The 12,003-nt window shown below is 46.7% G+C and overlaps 1 protein-coding gene across 1 annotated transcript in view; it reads left to right on the plus strand.

Moving 5' to 3' along the window:
* LOC137545834 (retinol dehydrogenase 16-like) overlaps nt 1-12,003 on the plus strand; it is an 81,907-nt gene that overhangs the window by 425 nt on the left and 69,479 nt on the right. The gene's annotated exons all lie outside the window — the stretch shown is intronic.

Below are 12,003 nucleotides of genomic sequence, written 5' to 3' on the forward strand. Positions count from 1 at the left end.
CCAGGAAATCGCGGCCTCCACCTCCACCGCCCATCGGAGGTGGAGAAGAGCCCCTTGTCCTTGGATTGGACAAGGGCTCGGAGGGGGAGGGGAAAGCTTGGCTGCCCCTCCCCTTCCGAGACCCCCCAATCCATGGACCATGCGGGCTGGTATAGTCAGGGTGCGGAGCCCCACGCGGCCGGTGCTTCGCATTCTGGCTATCCCAGCCTACATGGGGGACAAGGGGTTAAAGAGGTCTGGGAGGGGGGACCCCACGTCGTTTTTTTTTAATATTTCCCACACTCAGAACGAAGTAAGTAAAACTCTTCCCACTTGGGGGAATCTATGAAAATAATACACTATTGTTACCTGTGCAAAAAAACCTGACATTTTCTGCATTTAAAAGACATTTTCGCCCTTGAAACTTAAAAATCGATTTTCTCAAAAACTATAAGGTCTTTTTGAAAAAAAAATTTTTCCTCTTATTCCCACTGATTCCCTTAATATACCCTGGGAATTTGGTGTTCCTAAACTTTAAGCAGGCTTTGCTATTAACCGTTAAAGTCGGCGGGTTTTTAAATGTTTACATTTTTCCTTTGAAACTTTAACATCGATTTTCTCAAAAACTATAAGGTCTTTTTGAAAAAAATTTGTTTCCTCTTATTCCTCCTGATCTCCTTAATATATTCTCCAAATTTGAGGCTCTTAGCATTTAAGGGGGCTTTGCTATTAACCCTTAAAGTCGGCGGCTACCTAACATTGATACATGCGTCAACTTTTCCGCTTCGGGAGCATGACCATACGCATTCATTTCGTAATACCCGTTGCAATGCGAAAATTACGCGAAAATTACGCTTACGCAAAATTTCGCGAAATCCTTCTTCATTACGATTATGTACTTACGGCCATAAACGTAATTACACTAATTAAGCGAAATTTCACGAAATCGTAATTACTCCATTACGCTCATCTCTAGTTGCATGCTTGTTTCTGGTGTAAGTCAGTTCACTACTGCAGCCAAATAGATCAGCAGGGCTCCCTATTGTTTTAAAGGAAATAAATATAGCAGCCTCCATATCACTCTCATCCCGGGTTCACTTTAAATTAGTTAGCTCCGCCCTCATCTGGTCATGGCCATGCCCATTTTTCACCGCAGTGCGCTTCGCGCGCCGTAGGTTATAGCCACACCCATTTTTTGGGGGGTGGGGTGTGTCTTTTAATACCCAGCACCGGGTGTCAAATGCCCTAGGTACGCCACTGGGGTAAGCTAAGCTTTTACAATGGGCAGATACTGACTAAATAATTTATAAAGTCATATTTTTTAAAAATAAGCAATTTTATTAAGTGATATTAAGTAAAGTTCCTCTTTAAAGTGACCCTGAGATGGGGACTTATATACAAAATATACATACCTGGGGCTTCCACCAGCCACCTCCAGGCATTCCGTTCCCACGCCGCCCTACTCCAAATCCGTCTTTCTCCACAATTGGCCCCGGAAAGTCCTCCGGTCCGGGGCCAACTGGGCATGCGCAGCCCAGCTGCCCGCGCTTCCCTGTCTCGTTCCTGTTGCCGGGAGCGTTTTGCTCCGTGCAGAACACTCCCGGCGATGGGAGCAAGACAGGGAAGCTCGCTCGGCTGGACTACGCTTGCGCCGACTGGCTCCAATTGGACAACTTACAGGTGGCCAGTTGTGGGCAAATGAGGAGGACGGCGTGGGAGCAATCTGTCTGGAGGGGGCTGGAGGAAGCCCCAAGTATGTATATACTGTAAGTCCCCATCTCAGGTACACTTTAAGTGTTTAACTGCTTATATGCATTTATATATGTAGCATCAGTAAATGGCAGCCTCTATTTGTACAGTAAGTTGAATAGAGTTGTGCTTTGTATGTGCCTTTATAAATTTTGCCCACTAGATGGTGCTGTAAATATATCACTTTAGCCTAAACCCATCCATACCACTGAACATTTCCTTTTTTTTCCTTGAAATTATTATTTTTCCTTTTTGTTCAACACACACATAGGTGGATTATTATAGGTATTTGTTTATTTAGAGACAACTTTGTATTTTTAATTTATTACCTCTCGGGGTTGCATTATCCTTTCTTCTTCCCTTTTATTGTGCAGCTGGACTTCACTGATATGGCGCAATGCACTGGCTGATGTGGTGTGGTGCTGGCATATACCCAATATTCTCTTAAATCTTTAACATTCCTAATTATGCCTTTTGTCTTTATTAAGACCTAATAAACTTTGTAATTTTAATTGATAATATTAATTATTGTGATGCAGTAGTCATACATTTAAGAAGCTCTGGAAAGCTAAAAACTGTGTGTGTGTGTGTGTGTGTGTGTGTGGGGGGGGGGGAGGCGGAATACTAAACCTTGCCTGTCTATAGTGCAGGAGCATCTTATGGACCCTTTCCCCCCTTTTCTGTCTAAGCTACACTGCCCAGCTACACTAAACTACACTAACCACTGATGTCCCTCTCCAGTTACACTGCATTACACTACACAAGCTCTTGATTCCCACCAGTTACACTACACTACACAACACACTACATTGGAAGCAGGAGATTTGGGCGCATGAGACAAGTGGACAAAAAGGGCGCCCCATTCACTCCCATTATAAATATCGTTTAATGGGCGCCGAACAGGGAAAAAAAGGCGCCGGAGATTATTAACGTTTTACAAACGGCGCCCGGAGATGTTTAAGGTTTTATAACTGTGCTTGTGATGATTTAACTTTACAAAATGAGCCCGTGACGAATAACATTTATAAAGATACTAAATCACTATTTCTAAAACATTTCTAAAACATTATTATCCACCCAAAAAAAATATTTACATTTTTTTATTTACATTTTTTATTTATTAATGTTTGTAAAACATTATTATCCATAGGGGGTCTTAGGTTTAGGCACCACCAGGGGGGTCTTAGGTTTAGGCACCAACAGGGGGGTCTTAGGTTTAGGCACCAACAGGGGGGTCTTAGGTTTAGGCACCAACAGGGGGGTCTTAGGTTCAGGCACCACCAGGGGGGTCTTAGGTTTAGGCACCAACAGGGGGGTCTTAGGTTTAGGCACCACCAGGGGGGTCTTAGGTTTAGGCACCAACAGGGGGGTCTTAGGTTTAGGCACCAACAGGGGGGTCTTAGGTTTAGGCACCACCTGGGGGGTCTTAGGTTTAGGCACCAACAGGGGGGTCTTAGGTTTAGGCACCAACAGGGGGGTCTTAGGTTTAGGCACCAACAGGGGGGTCTTAGGTTTAGGCACCACCAGGGGGGTCTTAGGTTTAGGCACCACCAGGGGGGTCTTAGGTTTAGGCACCAACAGGGGGGTCTTAGGTTTAGGCACCACCAGAGAGTCTTAGGTTTAGGCACCAACAGGGGGGTCTTAGGTTTAGGCACCAACAGGGGGTCTAGGGGTTAGGGATAGGTACAGGGAGGGTTTTTAACAAACGTAAATATAAGTTTCAGTTTAGAAACAGGGAAGATTAACGTTTTAAGAATTGCCAATCTCATACACATTATTTAATGATTTATAAATTCTTAAAACACTATTTGTAAACGAAATTCTACACAATATTTTTATAAATGATAATACTGCTTATCGTTTACACCACGCGCCCTTTTTTCCCGACGCCCTTTTTTAATGTACGCCACTACATTAACCACTGATGTCCACCAGCTACGCTACACTAACCACTGCTTCCTCTACACTAACCACTAGGAGAAAACTTAGGAGAAAAAATAAATAAATTGGATTAAGGCCAATGACCCTTATGCAGTTTAACTTTTTCTCCTTTTCTCCTAAGTGATATTTTCACAGCTTATCAGTAAAATGCCTTGTAAGCCACCTGCAAGCAAGAAAATAGAATAATTTTGACAATATTTTTTCACCTACTTTTGGTATTTTTCAATTGCAGAGTGCTGAAAAGTTATTTTAAACAGAAGATGTAAAATGATCTCCTGTATTGCTTCAGAGACCTTTCCTTGCAGTCAGAAGCTTATCTGACTTCCTTGCCATTTTCCCATGTTTTTCCCCTCCTCCTTCTCCTGGTAGTTCAGCAACGTATTACTATGTACAGACTAACACTGTTTCTCTGTCTGACAATAAAGAAATAAATGTGACGCTGTAAATATGGGGTTAAGATGAATCTTGCAATAGTGGGTGGGGTTCTAGTACCGGTATGTGTGAAGTTGCAGTCTGCTTGGTTGGGCATTATGCGAGGTGTGAAAATGCACAGGGGGTTGTTCAGTGCCTCACATTCATCATTTGTTTAATTGATTGCAAGACTTTGTGCACTTAACATGCCAGATGTTTGTCAATTTGTCTTCTTTCAGCTGTTGCATAGGCATGTTCATAGCTTGTACATATGCTGTATATCCATCTTAGCCTCTGTCGTCATCTTCTTCTTTTTCCTTAAATTTTTCCAAGCATCAAGGATTTCTCCAAAGAATCCGGTCTTCTCATTATGTGACCAAAATATTTGAGTTTTAATAGTAAAATTCACTCTTAGTGTAAACACTGTGGCCTAATTTCTTTAAGTAATGACTGGTTGGATCTTCCCTGGATAGTCCAGGGAACTCTCAGAAGCTTTCTCTACACCCACAATAAAAATACATCAATTTTTCTACGCATTACCTATTTTTATAGTCCAACGTTTGCAACCATATGTTACTACTGAGAAGACTATATAGCTTTAAAGCAGGGATGGTCGTAGTCAGCCAACTTCGCTACGCTGGAACTACGCAATTATTCTACGACTTCGAAATCAAATATTAGTTTCGTATGCATTTTGTAGACTCTGCGTTAAAATACTTTTACGCATAAATTTCTCTTTAAATGCTTATACCGGGAACTCTTTTATGCGTACATTCCCCTTTCCAATGCATAAATTTGTAAGCATACAATCGCACGTGGAAAATTAGACGCGAGTAATGCATTCGTAGTTCACTACGCAATACAATTGTTAACTACGCATAGTGGGCGTAAGCTATGCGTAGCGGTACTTCACTACGCGTAAATTCGTAAGCGTAGTTTTGAAACTTCACCTACGAACTATGATGCGTAGATGCGAACTACGATGCGTAAATTCGCACTGGCGTAGTTTCTGCTCCTCCCTGCTTTAAAGAAAACCTGAACTGAAAATGAAAAGTCAAAATAAACACATACAAGTCATACTTACCTCCCGTGTAGTCTACTCCTCAATCTATTTCTCCTCTCTTGCATCCTGTTTGTCCACTGTGATCACGGGAATTCTCCATCCTCCATTTTGAAAATGGCCATTACCCCTACAGCTTTCTGGTCAGCACACTGTTAACCTCCCTGGCGGTAAGCCCGTGCTGAGCACGGGCTATGCCGCCGGGAGGCACCGCTCAGGCCCCGCTGGGCCGATTTGCATATTTATTTTTTTTTGCTGCACGCAGCTAGCACTTTGCTAGCTGTGTGCAGTGCCCGATCGCCGCCGCTACCCGCCGATCCGCCGCTATCCGTCGCGCCGGATAGGTTTCCTTTAAAAGAAAGTTATAGTTATAGTTACCGGCAACTGCCTTGTCCCGCAAAGCTGTTTCAAAGACCCCGCATCACCAGACTTCCGGCGCATGGCCCCATCTCCCCTCCTCTCCCGGAGAAAAATGCCAAGATGTCTACTGTAGTAAATATTTTAGTCTTTCTCCAATAAGAGAGGAGAGGAGGAGCCATGCGCCAGAAGTAGAGTGATGCGAGGTCTTCAGCACAGCTTTGCGGGGCAAAACAGCGCAGGTAACTAGAACTTTTTTATACAGGAAACCTTCTAGATTTTTATATCGTGACATCTCTATTGTGTAGTATCTTTCCAGATTTGCCAGAGATTTCCATCCAAGCAGCAAGCCTTCCTTAATCTCATGGTTGCAGTCACCAATTCTTCCTCAGTTTCAGGAATATGGGTATAGATAGTGTATGTGGTGTAAGTCTGTAGGACTATTGATAGTGTGGTTGGTGTAAGTCTGTAGGGTTATATATAGTGTGGGTGGTGTCAGTCTGTAGGGGTATGGTTAGTATAGGTGGTGTTAGCATGTAGGGGTATGGACGGTGTGGTGGGTGTGCTGTCACCTACCGAGGACACAGTGCTCTCTACTTCTTTAATCTTGTATCATAGAAACATACAACAAAATTTAGACAACTAGACAACATCAGGACTTCTGAACTATCAGTATTAGTACACATGTGTTGTAGTTGGGCCTTAAGACCATAACTTCTTGCCACAGCAATGCATCACTTCAGCAGAGGAGGAGGGGGGAGCACAGGGAAGAGACCAGGCAGAGAGGAAGAGAACTTCTCCTAGCCAGCAATGATTACATTTGCCAATTACGGGAGCAGTACAAACTTGTACTGTTCTGTGTACTGAAAGTAAAGTTTCTACACACAGGGAATGCATTCAAATGTTCTTCATGTACCCAAGAGTAGGTACTTAAATTTTAGTTCATAGAGTTTAATCCCACTTTAACCACCGTGGCGGTAATGACGAGCTCAGCTCATCCATTACCGCCATGGTGGATTTCTCAGGCCCAGCTGGGCCAATTTTCTAAAAAAATTTAAACACGCAGCTAGCACTTTGCTAGCTGCGTGTTGGATGCGATCGCCGCTGCTCGCCACCGATCCACCGCTACCCAACGCGTAACAGGCCGCCCCCCCCTCCCCGAGACCCCTGCTCAGCCTGGCCAATCAGTGCCAGGCAGCGCTGAGGGGTGGATCGGGACTCCCTCTGACGTCATGACGTCGATGACGTCATCACAATCGTCGCCATGGCGACGATGGAAGCCAAACAGGACATCCCGTTCTGGATTTCCCGTTTGCTCTGATCACCGGAAGCGATCGGAAGGGGCGGGGGGATGCCGCTGCTCAGCGGCTCTCATGAAGCGCTAGGCTAGCTACATGATTTAACAAAAAAAAATAGTGCTGCGCAGCCACCCTGGCGCAATCAATAGAATGCCAGAGTGGTTAAAGCGTACCTGAAATGTACAAAATGTTAAAAGCTAGATACTTACCACCTCAGTAGTGGGAATCTTCTGAAAAGACCAGAAGTTTCTGAGGTCCTCCTGGTGACCACTGTTCCAGCGCTGCATCCCTCAGAATATGTTCAACAAGGGCTTGTTGAATATGCTCTCATAGCTGTACTTATATTCAAACCAGTTTCTCCATACTAGGCATACAGTCAGGTCCGTACACGCCCAGTAAAACAAAGCAGCCAGTGTACAGTGTTTTTCCTCTGGGCACGATTGTGCATTCTACTGAGCATGTGCAGTACTACTTAGGCAAGTATCTAACTATGAACTTTTTCCCTCACAGCCAGGTTTGTTTTAACCAGTTTATCTAACTTATATAAAACAAGATTAATTACCACACTTTACTGCCTTTGACTGGGGTCAATGAACTGTGTGTGAAAGCTTGAGAGCACATCCAACTTCAAATAGCTTCATTAAAAGCCATGCATGTTTCCAATGTCACAGCTGTATTGCCCACAAAGGTTTTTTAATCCTACAAACATCTATTTTTGATTTCTATGCCTGTTCCTCTGGTTGCAGAGGGAGGCCAATAGTTAGAATATCTGTAAAGTGCTGTTACTGATATGGTGGAATTTAATATGGAATGCTATACCTAAATGGTGTCCTTTTCCTTCTTAAGACTAAATATGCCCCTGAATGTAAGTCCTCCTTCTGATGCTAAATTCTAATTCCTTTTACTATATTTCCTTTCTAATGCCAACATCCCACATTCTCCGCTCTTCCATGTGCCACAGCATCCCACATTCCATGTACACCCACTTCACTCTTCCATGTGCCGCAGCATCCCAGATTCCATGTACACCCACTCCGCTCTTCCATGTGCCACAGCATCCCACATTCTATGTACACCCACTCCGCTCTTCCATGTGCCACAGCATCCCACATTCCATGTACGCCCACCCCGCTCATGCATGTGCCACAGCATCCCACATTCCATATACACCAACTTCACTCTTCCATGTGCCGCAGCATCCCACATTCCATGTACCCCCACTCCACTCTTCCATGTGCCACAGCATCCCACATTCTATGTACACCCACTCCGCTCTTCCATGTGCCACAGCATCCCACATTCCATGTACGCCCACCCCGCTCATGCATGTGCCACAGCATCCCACATTCCATGTACACCAACTTTACTCTTCCATGTGCCGCAGCATCCCACATTCCATGTACACCCACTCCACTCTTCCATGTGCCACAGCATCCCACATTCTATGTACACCCACTCCGCTCTTCCATGTGCCACAGCATCCCACATTCCATGTACGCCCACCCCGCTCATGCATGTGCCACAGCATCCCACATTCCATGTACACCAACTTCACTCTTCCATGTGCCGCAGCATCCCACATTCCATGTACACCCACTCCACTCTTCCATGTGCCACAGCATCCCACATTCTATGTACACCCACTCCGCTCTTCCATGTGCCACAGCATCCCACATTCCATGTACCCCCACCCCGCTCATGCAGGTGCCACAGCATCCCACATTCCATATACACACACTCCGCTCTTCCATGTGCCACAGCATCCCACATTCCATGTACACCCACTCCGCTCTTCCATGTGCCACAGCATCCCACATTCCATGTACGCCCACCCCGCTCATGCATGTGCCACAGCATCCCACATTCCATGTACACCAACTTCACTCTTCCATGTGCCGCAGCATCCCACATTCCATGTACACCCACTCCACTCTTCCATGTGCCACAGCATCCCACATTCTATGTACACCCACTCCGCTCTTCCATGTGCCACAGCATCCCACATTCCATGTACCCCCACCCCGCTCATGCAGGTGCCACAGCATCCCACATTCCATATACACACACTCCGCTCTTCCATGTGCCACAGCATCCCACATTCCATGTACACCCACTCCGCTCTTCCATGTGCCACAGCATCCCACATTCTTTGTACACACACTCCGCTCTTCCATGTGCCACAGCATCCCACATTCCATGTACTCCCACTTTACTCTTCCATGTGCCACAGCATCCCACATTCTATGTACACACACTCCGCTCTTCCATGTGCCACAGCATCCCACATTCCATGTACACCCACTCCGCTCTTCCATGTGCCACAGCATCCCACATTCCATGTACACCCACTCCGCTCATGCATGTGCCACAGCATCCCACATTCCATATACACACACTCCGCTCTTCCATGTGCCACAGCATCCCACATTCCATGTACACCCACTCCGCTCTTCCATGTGCCACAGCATCCCACATTCTATGTACACCCACTCCGCTCTTCCATGTGCCACAGCATCCCACATTCCATGTACGCCCACCCCGCTCATGCATGTGCCACAGCATCCCACATTCCATGTACACCAACTTCACTCTTCCATGTGCCGCAGCATCCCACATTCCATGTACACCCACTCCACTCTTCCATGTGCCACAGCATCCCACATTCTATGTACACCCACTCCGCTCTTCCATGTGCCACAGCATCCCACATTCCATGTACCCCCACCCCGCTCATGCAGGTGCCACAGCATCCCACATTCCATATACACACACTCCGCTCTTCCATGTGCCACAGCATCCCACATTCCATGTACACCCACTCCGCTCTTCCATGTGCCACAGCATCCCACATTCCATGTACGCCCACCCCGCTCATGCATGTGCCACAGCATCCCACATTCCATGTACACCAACTTTACTCTTCCATGTGCCGCAGCATCCCACATTCCATGTACACCCACTCCACTCTTCCATGTGCCACAGCATCCCACATTCTATGTACACCCACTCCGCTCTTCCATGTGCCACAGCATCCCACATTCCATGTACCCCCACCCCGCTCATGCAGGTGCCACAGCATCCCACATTCCATATACACACACTCCGCTCTTCCATGTGCCACAGCATCCCACATTCCATGTACACCCACTCCGCTCTTCCATGTGCCACAGCATCCCACATTCTTTGTACACACACTCCGCTCTTCCATGTGCCACAGCATCCCACATTCAATGTACTCCCACTTTACTCTTCCATGTGCCACAGCATCCCACATTCTATGTACACACACTCCGCTCTTCCATGTGCCACAGCATCCCACATTCCATGTACACCCACTCCGCTCTTCCATGTGCCACAGCATCCCACATTCCATGTACACCCACTCCGCTCATGCATGTGCCACAGCATCCCACATTCCATATACACACACTCCGCTCTTCCATGTGCCACAGCATCCCACATTCCATGTACACCCACTCCGCTCTTCCATGTGCCACAGCATCCCACATTCCATGTACCCCCACCCCGCTCATGCATGTGCCACAGCATCCCACATTCCATATACACACACTCCACTCTTCCATGTGCCACAGCATCTCACATTCCATGTACACCCACTCCGCTCTTCCATGTGCCACAGCATCCCACATTCTTTGTACACACACTCCGCTCTTCCATGTGCAACAGCATCTCACATTCCATGTACTCCCACTTTACTCTTCCATGTGCCACAGCATCCCACATTCTATGTACACACACTCCGCTCTTCCATGTGCCACAGCATCCCACATTCCATGTACACCCACTCCGCTCTTCCATGTGCCACAGCATCCCACATTCCATGTACACCCACTCCGCTCTTCCATGTGCCACAGCATCCGACATTCCATGTACACACACTCCGCTCATGCATGTGCCACAGCAACACACATTATATGTACACACACTCCGCTCTTCCATGTGCCACAGCATCCCACATTCCATGTACACCCACTTCACTCTTCCATGTGCCACAGCATCCCACATTCCATGTACCCCCACCCCGCTCATGCATGTGCCACAGCATCCCACATTCTATGTACACACACTCCGTTCTTCCATGTGCCACAGCATCCCACATTCCATGTACCCCCACCCCGCTCATGCATGTGCCACAGCATCCCACATTCTACAGTATGTACACACACTCCGCTCTTCCATGTGCCACAGCATCCCACATTGCATGTACACACACTCCGCTCTTCCATGTGCCACAGCATCCCACATTCCATGTACACCCACTCCGCTCTTCCATGTGCCACAGCAACACACATTCCTTGTACACATACTCCACTCTTCCATGTGCCACAGCATCCCACATTCCATGTACACCCACTTCACTCTTCCATGTGCCACAACATCCCACATTCCATGTACACACACTCCGCTCATGCATGTGCCACAGCAACACACATTCCATGTACCCCCACCCCGCTCTTCCATGTGCCACAGCATCCCGCATTCCATGTACACCCACTCCGCTCTTCCATGTGCCACAGCATCCGACATTCCATGTACCCCCACCGCGCTCATGCATGTGCCACAGCAACACACATTCCATGTACCCCCACCCCGCTGTTCCATGTGCCACAGCATCCCGCATTCCATGTACACCCACTTCACTCTTCCATGTGCCACAGCATCCCACATTCCATGTACCCCCACCCCGCTCATGCATGTGCCACAGCATCCCACATTCCATGTACCCCCACCCCGCTCATGCATGTGCCACAGCATCCCACATTCCATGTACAGCCACTGCACTTTTCCATGTGTCTGTCTTCATATGTGCTACATATTTTTGATCAAACATGGTAGGATGATTATTATGGAAATAATCACAAAATTCATGTTCCCTTACATAGCTGGTTGAGTAAAAAAAAAGACTTGTATCCATCAAGCTCAACCAGAAAAATTGGTACAGAGCTGTTAAGTATCCTTACATATTCCATTTGAACCAGAACAAGGGCAAAATCCCTTAGGCTAGGTTCACACTATGACAGATGCACAACAGTGTGTATCCTGTATGGATACGCTTTACATTCTTCAATCTTTCATTTCAACTTCCACTTACTTGCCCAAATTGCCTTCCTTGAGCTCCTTCTGCAATATATCACTATCATCCTGCTTGTTGATAAATCTGCATAACTTTCTGTCATCTGCAAAAAA

This window comes from Hyperolius riggenbachi, chromosome 2, assembly GCF_040937935.1.
Source record: "Hyperolius riggenbachi isolate aHypRig1 chromosome 2, aHypRig1.pri, whole genome shotgun sequence".
Classification (NCBI taxonomy): domain Eukaryota; kingdom Metazoa; phylum Chordata; class Amphibia; order Anura; family Hyperoliidae; genus Hyperolius; species Hyperolius riggenbachi.